Raw genomic sequence first — 8,377 nt, forward strand, 5'->3', positions numbered from 1 at the left:
AGTTGAGGATGGGGCACTCCCTGAAGGAAGCATTCCTGTTCAGTATTACCATTCAGCATGTTACCAACTCTTCCTTGATGCAGATGATGTCACCAAGTGCTTTGAAGAGGTGACAACTTGCTGTCAGTGGGTGTTCTCTCAGGAAGAGCTCTTGGTTCTGTTGAAGGACCTGGGCATAAGGAGTTGGCTCCTGTGGGTGCAGACTATTTTCAGTCCCTGGAAGAACAGGTGTGGGAGAGTATGGATGGTGCAAGAGCAGACTCCAAGGAAACCTAAACTGCATTGACTTGGCATGACTTTCTTTGCTCATCCATCCCTTATTTTGGGAATTCCCAGCAAGTGGTGCTTGAGTGCCACCCTGGGAGGTGTTGATGGCAGCACATGAGCCCAGCTGTGTGTGCAGCCCCAAAGGCACAGCCAGCCCTACCACCTTCACTCTGCCAGGCACAGCAGGGAAGCCTTGATATCGGAGTTGCTCAGTGGCTCATGGAGAGCAAGTTGCCAACTGCTGCTTAAGAAAGTACATGAAAGTAGTGTTTTCTTCTCATCCCAAGCTCAGCCTAACCAAACCTCACTTCCAGGGATTTCTGCACTCTAACTCCCCTACTGGCACTCAGGTGTTTCAGACTTCTGCCTAGACAGGCAGTACTGTACACTATCATGGCTTTTAGGTGTTGCTCATGGCCTGAAAGAAAAAAAATTAGTCAGGGCTGCAAAACATCCATGTGCAGTCGAGGACCCTTTCCTAAGAGGAAAGACCTCTCAGCTCAGTTGTTTCTGTCCTGGTTAATTCTTTAATCCATAGCCCAGCTCCCTCTGCACCCACAAAGCATACATCTCTAATCAGAGTATACAACCTCTGTCAGCCTACTCCCCCCAGAGCAGAGCCTGCTGGACCTACCAACCCTATCTCTACAGCATATTCCTCTTTTACAAAATCTGACTCTGTTGACAGCACCCACCTTCCCTCTTCTTTACAACTTATGCAACTCACATGTCTCTGCGATTCACTGAACTTAGCACCAGGCAGACAGCTCAGTGGTGAAAGAGCAGGGAAAAATTGGGAGGGGTGTCTGCAGCCAGGCACCAGGAGATGGAGGTAACTCATGACATCCAGTCTCAGTAGCCACCAGCTCCTGCTCACTGAAAACACAGAACCTCCATCATGACACCCTCAGTGTCAGGAGGCTGATTTACTGCATTTGCTGTTAATTGCACCTTCTGCAGAGAGGAAGGATTTCAGATCAAATGCCCCAGATCCCACTGATTTTTCTCTGCTGCTTCCTGAGCCCATTACTCATAACCCTTGTGTCACATGAGGCTGGTCTCATTCTGAAGCTCCCATGTAAATGACTGCCCAGCCTGTCTCTTGTGATTTACTTGTGTGGGAACATAAAAGCTAGTGGGGCCTTTCTCTATTTTAAATACTCTGGTATTTCCCTTATGTCCTTAGGGGATTTTGACCCTCTTGATGCTTTCTGCTCTTTGCCCAGACAGCTCTTCGAGTTCATATATTTTTTCCTTCCTGTTCTGCAAGAGAGAACTTTATTTTGGAGTCTCCCTTTTTGTGACCACTTCACTTAGAAAAGAAGGCTTTTTTTTCTAAGACACATATCTTTGATAGGCAGAGATTTTTTTCTTAGCAGAAAGGCAAAACTAGTAGAGAATCACAGAATTACTAAAATTGGAAAAATTCTCCAAAATCACTGAGACTCACGGTTAACCTAACACTGCCATACTCACCACTAAACCATGTCACATATTCATGCCTTTTTTGAACACTTCCAGGGATAGGGACTCAACAATTTTCCTGGACAGCCAGTACCTGATAATAATTTCAGTGATTAAATTTTTCCTATTACCTAATCTAAACTCCCCTGGTGCAATTTTATGCCATTTCCTCTTGTTCTGTCACTTTTACCTGGGGGAAGAGATTGACTCTCACCTGAATACAACCTCCTTTCACATAGTTGTAGTTGTAGAGCATGATAAGGTCTCTCCGGAACCTCTCTTTCTCCAGGCTGAGCAATCCCAATATGAAACAATTGGCTTAATGACTCCTTGTATTGTACTGGACTTCCTTGGAATATGGTGCAGGAAGGCATTGCTGTGCAGGTTGTGCTTACATATTCATTTTATCTGGGGAAGGGATACCTTTAGATGAATATAAGATTATCTGAATATTATCTGTGTTTCTGGATTTCTCAGGGATATAGAATCTCAATTCATAGATAATTTATGATATAGAGAAGAAGAAAGCACTTGGTACATTTTCAGTGTAGAGAGCACACAGACTTATAAAAAATTATAATCTTGTCCTGCTCATCCATATCTGTGTTTAGGAGGCAATGGATATTTTACTGACAGAGGGGATTAAGGACTTTTGGGGCTGAAGGCAGTATTTGAGAGGATTTGTGGAGATTTCCCTAGTGTTTAGGTGTTCAATATGTGTTTTGGGTATAAACATCAAAAAAAATCATGCTGAGCATAATTTTATGAACATGAGTTTATCATGATGATATAATGCATGCTTTGTTCAGGTGAGAGCCACAGGGGAGCAGTGGCTGCATAATTTCATCCTACATACTTGAGTAGGAGACTATAGTGTAATATGTGCATTAAAAAAACTAGAAAACCACAACACAGAACAGTTATCATTTCAGATTATATTAAACTGCCAAGGTCCCTTAAAATCTGGAGTTAAAAGTACATCAGAGTGCTCCATTTCTCAGGTGTCCACAGCTGACATGCAGTGCAGCAAACCTGTTGTTGATGGGAGCAGATTCAATGGACTACACTAAACTTGTACGGTCATTCCTGTGCTGATCCTTTCTTGCACATCAGTGATAATACTCATAGCATCAATCCTTGCTTGGTTTAGAAGGGTTGTCCTAACTGCATAGTAAGAAAACAAGTGGCTTAATCAAGCTTTCCTTGACCATCCATAGTTATTTTGGAGAAGACTGCATCTAGCTCTCAGGTGGGTTATTCATCTATCTGTTCAATGCAGTAGGACACACTTAGATGTACTCACAGTCCAGTCCTGCATCTATACAAATGTTACCACTTCTGAAGCTGTGGTCAAGCCAGCTCAATGAGCCTGCCCAGGTTCCAGCAGCTGTCTGGTCAGAGCCATGGCTGTGCACCCTCTGCCTCCTGGGCAGCCCAGCACCCTCACCAAGGGCTCTTAAAAGCAGCCCTTTTCCACCAAACAGCTGCTGTAGGAAACCTGGGCAGCCCCATGTGTTTACATCTCCATTTGTCAAGATGAATGTCAATTGAAAAAAGCCTGTATGTATGCATACATATATCTATACTAAAAAAAACCCCAGTGTACCGTCCATCAAAGAGAAATCTAAAATAAGAGCAGGTAATTTTGCTTGGGAGTTTTATGATGATTTCTTTTTGTTACTAATCTTAATTTTCAGAAAAACTCCCTGTGTCTAATATTGAAAGACAGCCTACGGCATGCTATCCAGGCTGCCCCCTCCTCCAGCCTCACTAAAGTGAATGTTACGAACGCAAATTCTCCTTCCTCCCACCACCCCTGATCTCTGACAACCATGGTTCTTTTTGTTATTGGTTTGGGTAGTTTTTTCCTCACAACTTTTTTTTTTTTTTTTTTGGTTAAGCTCTAGTACACGTACGTGGTGTTGGGCAGGAATTCAGATTTCCCCTGGTGAATTACTGGGGAAGGGGGATCTTAGGTTTTGTTCTCTGTTTGTGGCTCAATGTCAAGGGATTCACATGAGCTCACAGAAATGCACATCATGAGGGAGTCTGGTTCCCAGCCAGCACAGTTTTTTAGAAGAGCCACTACTGGGTGTCATGTCATAAGGAGTCAAAATCCCCTTGTCATTTACAATGTAAAGCAAACCGAGTGACTTAGGGATCTGCTATGAGGAACACAAGTCTGTGCAGTGCTTTGTGCTTTGAAAACAATGCTTTTCCTACTGACCTCTGTCAGATATGCTGCTGAGCATCGTGGGGCAGAATTTGGTCACAGCATGAAGTATGGCATAGCAGGATATCATCTAGTCAGAAGTACCAGTTGGTAACATTATTTTTTGAGGGAAATTTCAGGAAATTTAATTTCCTGTTGCCTGACACTGGTGACAGAAGAGTGTAAACTGCAGTGATGCTGGATAAATGTTTTTCTGCAAACTCCAGTAACATTTCTATTCGTGTAAAGCTGTAATAATTTGATTTGTTTCTGCAACTTTACTCCAGGTATTCTGTTGGGGATTAGGCCAGCTATCATATAAAAATAGTCTGTTACCTTCTTTTATATGTTCTGGAGTGAAAAGTTGCACTCCCACTTGCTCACACCTTCAGGATGTGGAGGAGAATCAGAAAAAATAGTAAAATTCATGGGTTGAGATAAGAACAGTTTAATAACTGAAACAAAGTAAAATATATTACTACTACTACCACCGATAACAACAATATAATAATAATAATTATAATAATAATAGTAATTAAAAGGAGAGAGAGAGGGGACTAAAACTTCAGAAAAACAAGTAATGCAAAATACAATTCCTCAGCACTGAGCAATGTTCAGCCAGTCCCTGAGCGGTGATATATTCTGTAGAATAAATAGGATGGGAATTTGGTCAGATAACAGAAAAAATAGTCTCTTACTTCCTTTTTTAAATTCTGGAGTAAAAAGGTGAACCTTAAATTTCTGCTGTTGGTATCCTCATGCCACAAAGGCATGCCTACCTGAGCAGACCTCGTAGTTAAAATCATAGCATTTAAAAAGATGCACGTCTTGGTCATTTGCTACAGTTTAATGGGAATTAGGTGTTACAGCCTTTGCTGTGATCCATAATGCACAGCTACTTCAAAGGCAAGAAAAGCAGCCAAACTGATATTTCAGCATACTAGATTATATCTTATTTATCCTGTAACTTATTACCTGCAATGAGGACAAAGCTCATTTTTACTGGTGGGAAGAGATCACTTTATTTTTCATTTATATATTACTAAGGTAATATATAAATGAAAGGCAGCCTAAAAGAAAAGGATGATATTGCATGGCTTTTTCACAGTCACATGTATGTCCAGACCAGCCTACATTTGCCTAAAAGAAAAGTCATCATTTTCAGAGACTTTTTATAAAAAGGGAAGTTTGGGCAGTTGTGATAGAGCAATAAATGATAACCCCTGGCAGAGCTCTTCTCTTTGAAGGCTGGTGCCAGGTCAGGTGCTTGGAGGCAGGAAAGCCTCTGGTGCTTGCCAGCACTCCTGTGCAGTTGAGTCATATAAGAAGTGTGCACCATTAAAGTTCAGAATGCATTACTCACACCAAACATGTCGCTCAAACCTGAGTCTCCATGAATGTCAAATTTAATATATTCATTACCAGAATTTCTTCCTCTTGCTTTTTCTTTTGTGCGCTCAGCAGAGAGGACCTATTACAGAAGAATTTCTTGTCCCTAGGCTTTTATGATTTAACTAACCAACTTTCAGTTCAGACAGTTTGGTGTTGCATCAGACTTTGATCTTTGCTCATCTCCCTTGCACCAGCTTTCCACTCTGAGCTCCATGATACACTGAGTCATCCTCAGAATGGTAAGATTTTTTCTGAGGATTTGGTTTGTTCATGTGCCTGCAGTCTATAAGTTGACTTCCATCCACAATATTATCTCACTGCCACATGTCTGTCCTCTGATCCAAGCTCACTCTCCCCTCCCAGAAGAGAAACTTTCCATCAGCTGGGATTGGGGACCATATGATCTTTAATGTGCAGAACTTCACTGTATTTTCCACATCTGCATGTGCTAAATAGATGACACAGCATTTCCAGCTTTACCCAGCTTCCCAAGGTACTTGTGATTTTATTCCACAGCACAATGAGTTTTCTGTTTCACTCTTCTCCCACTGGTGTAGGAGCATCTTGGCTGGCTCCCACTGTTGAGCCAGCTCCACTGCTGAGCCAGGGCATCACCTTCTTCTACTCCCCAAGGCTTTGGAGAAGGTGAGGATCACAAAAGTAGCTTCCTGGAAATTTCTAGCCCCTAGGCTCCTCCTTTATGCTTGCCTTCCTTGTCTTGCAGATGGATTTATCTGTAGAAATGCAGAAGTATTGCCATGCTGTGCAAAGGGCTGACCTTCCAAATTTCACAATATTTATTCTTTTGAGTTAACAGCACTTCCTATTTGTAAATAACTTCAAATTAATCTCTCAACAAAGTCCGGCAGCAAACACAGAAGTTATGGGTAGGTTGTATCTCTTTTCTTCTTGCTGACAATGAAGTCTCAGTCTATAATAGTACCTTATTATAGCTGCCAGAGCTGTGTTTGTGCTTAATCTTTTACCTATGCTTTTTCTGTTATGTTTCAGGGTGTAACTAAATATTTTCAGTTACAAAGAAAGTCTAGCTAAATCACATTGCTTATGTTTTATTTTTCCCCGGTCAAAAAACCATAAATTATTTTGAAATAATTGCTAATGCATAAAAGATTGACTAAATCTCTATTTTAATATTGCAATGATAAAAATATCAGCAGCAGATAAAGTTAATCCAGAAAAGCCTATAATAAATGGAAAATAATCACAGGACATCAGGACATCAGAGACATCATAAAAATGAGTAAATGATAACTTTATAGGCATATGGAGCCAGTAAATGTTTAAAATCTCTTTCTTTAGAGCTGGGTGAAGCAGAGGCAAGTACACACAAGAAAAAGTACAAATGAATGCTTTATTCTGAAACCAAATTAGAACACTAAAGATAACATCAAGGACTGTGTGGAAATCCCCTGGATATGTTTTGTAATTTTTTCCAGTGAATCTCAGGCTATCAAGGGTAAGTGGATGACCACAGCTGGGGTAGATTATGTTTTGGTATTCCGCTTTTGCGGTGCAGACACACAGGGTGGAATTCATCTCTCTTGTCTTGCCCTTCCTTGACTACAAGGAGTGTCCAGATGATCAGTCCAAATGCAGATGTTTACACTCTAAAGGTGACAGGCTTGATCAGCTGAATCTCACAACCCATTTCTAAGATGACTTTTTCTCTTAGAGAAAGTTAGAAAATCAGGGTAATATGCAGGCTGCCTGTTTCTGCATAGCTTCCCAACTAATTAGTTTGATGCTGGGCAAACCACAGAGTCACTCAAAACTTATGGCAAGGAGTGCTTCCTGAAATCAATGGGTGTTAGGCATATAAATGCCTTGAATTTCAGGGCAATGAACCTCTCACTTCTTCCATTTCTATATTTCTTCTGAATAAAATTGGAGAAATAGCACTCACTTAGCCCTCCTCAGTAGTTATGAGATTAAATTAATTGATAATTACAATATGTAGTGACATTCTGAGGTGAAAGGTCTGATATGTAAATAACAATAATTATTTCTATCTGCATTGAGGATATACTCACTGCACACTAACAATCCCATATTTGGGATCAACTGAGCCTCACTTTTTGAGACGCTTTGATTTTTCTGAAGTCACTTTGTCTTGTTTTCTTTCAGGTACTCCATGGGATATAGAGGAATCAAAATGAAACTTGCCAAAAGGGAACATGTGAAACCACATGCATGCCTCTGCACTGAACAACATCTAAATACTAATGAATTCATTACTATTGCTTCATTACCATTTCCTTGCTTATTTTAACAATGTTCTAGAAATTTATTTGAATTCTCAAAAAATTCCCAGTTCAAGGCCAGCGTGTTCTCAGTGTAGAAAATCAGAGGAAATGGAGATAGAACAGGGCTGTTTGGAATAAGTGTTAAGGGCAAGACAGTTGGAGTTGTTGCCAAAACCAATATATCCTCCATGTGCATTAATAATGCATTCAAGAAAATAGGGTTTTCCTTTGCAGTCAATGGAATTGCATTGAAGATCTACCTGGCCCCATCATCAGTTTATTTTTCTGACAAAGCAAAAATCTGAAATTTTTTCAAACAACAAGGAAAAGCACTAAGTCACAATTTTCTGTACACCACTTGCAGCTGACTGCAGATCAGTGTTTAGCTTTCTTGAACCATAATACAGCTGAGATGTACCAGGGAATTTGTGTCCAGCTTTCACGGTGATTAGTGTTATAAATTGAGGCAAATAGCTGACCACCTTGTTTACTCTGAGGTTTTCAAAGTTAACAAGGGAGATGAGAATAAACCACTGTGGCATGAACAAGGAAGTGAAGTGAGAAGTTAATCTAGCTGGCTTTTATCTATTTCTCTATTGACTTGCTGACATAATCAAGGGATAAGCGCCCTCTTTGTAGTGGAAAAATATTGATAATAAAGATAAAATTCTGATTTCAGTGACACCTGAAAAAACCAGTAAAAAGTTTTATAATTACTACATTCTAAGCATGGAAAAAAAATCTCAGCAATGAAAAGTACAAGGGCAAGAAACACATT

This window comes from Lichenostomus cassidix, chromosome 3 (assembly GCF_008360975.1).
Source record: "Lichenostomus cassidix isolate B80296 chromosome 3, HeHo_3.0, whole genome shotgun sequence".
NCBI classification, from domain to species: domain Eukaryota; kingdom Metazoa; phylum Chordata; class Aves; order Passeriformes; family Meliphagidae; genus Lichenostomus; species Lichenostomus cassidix.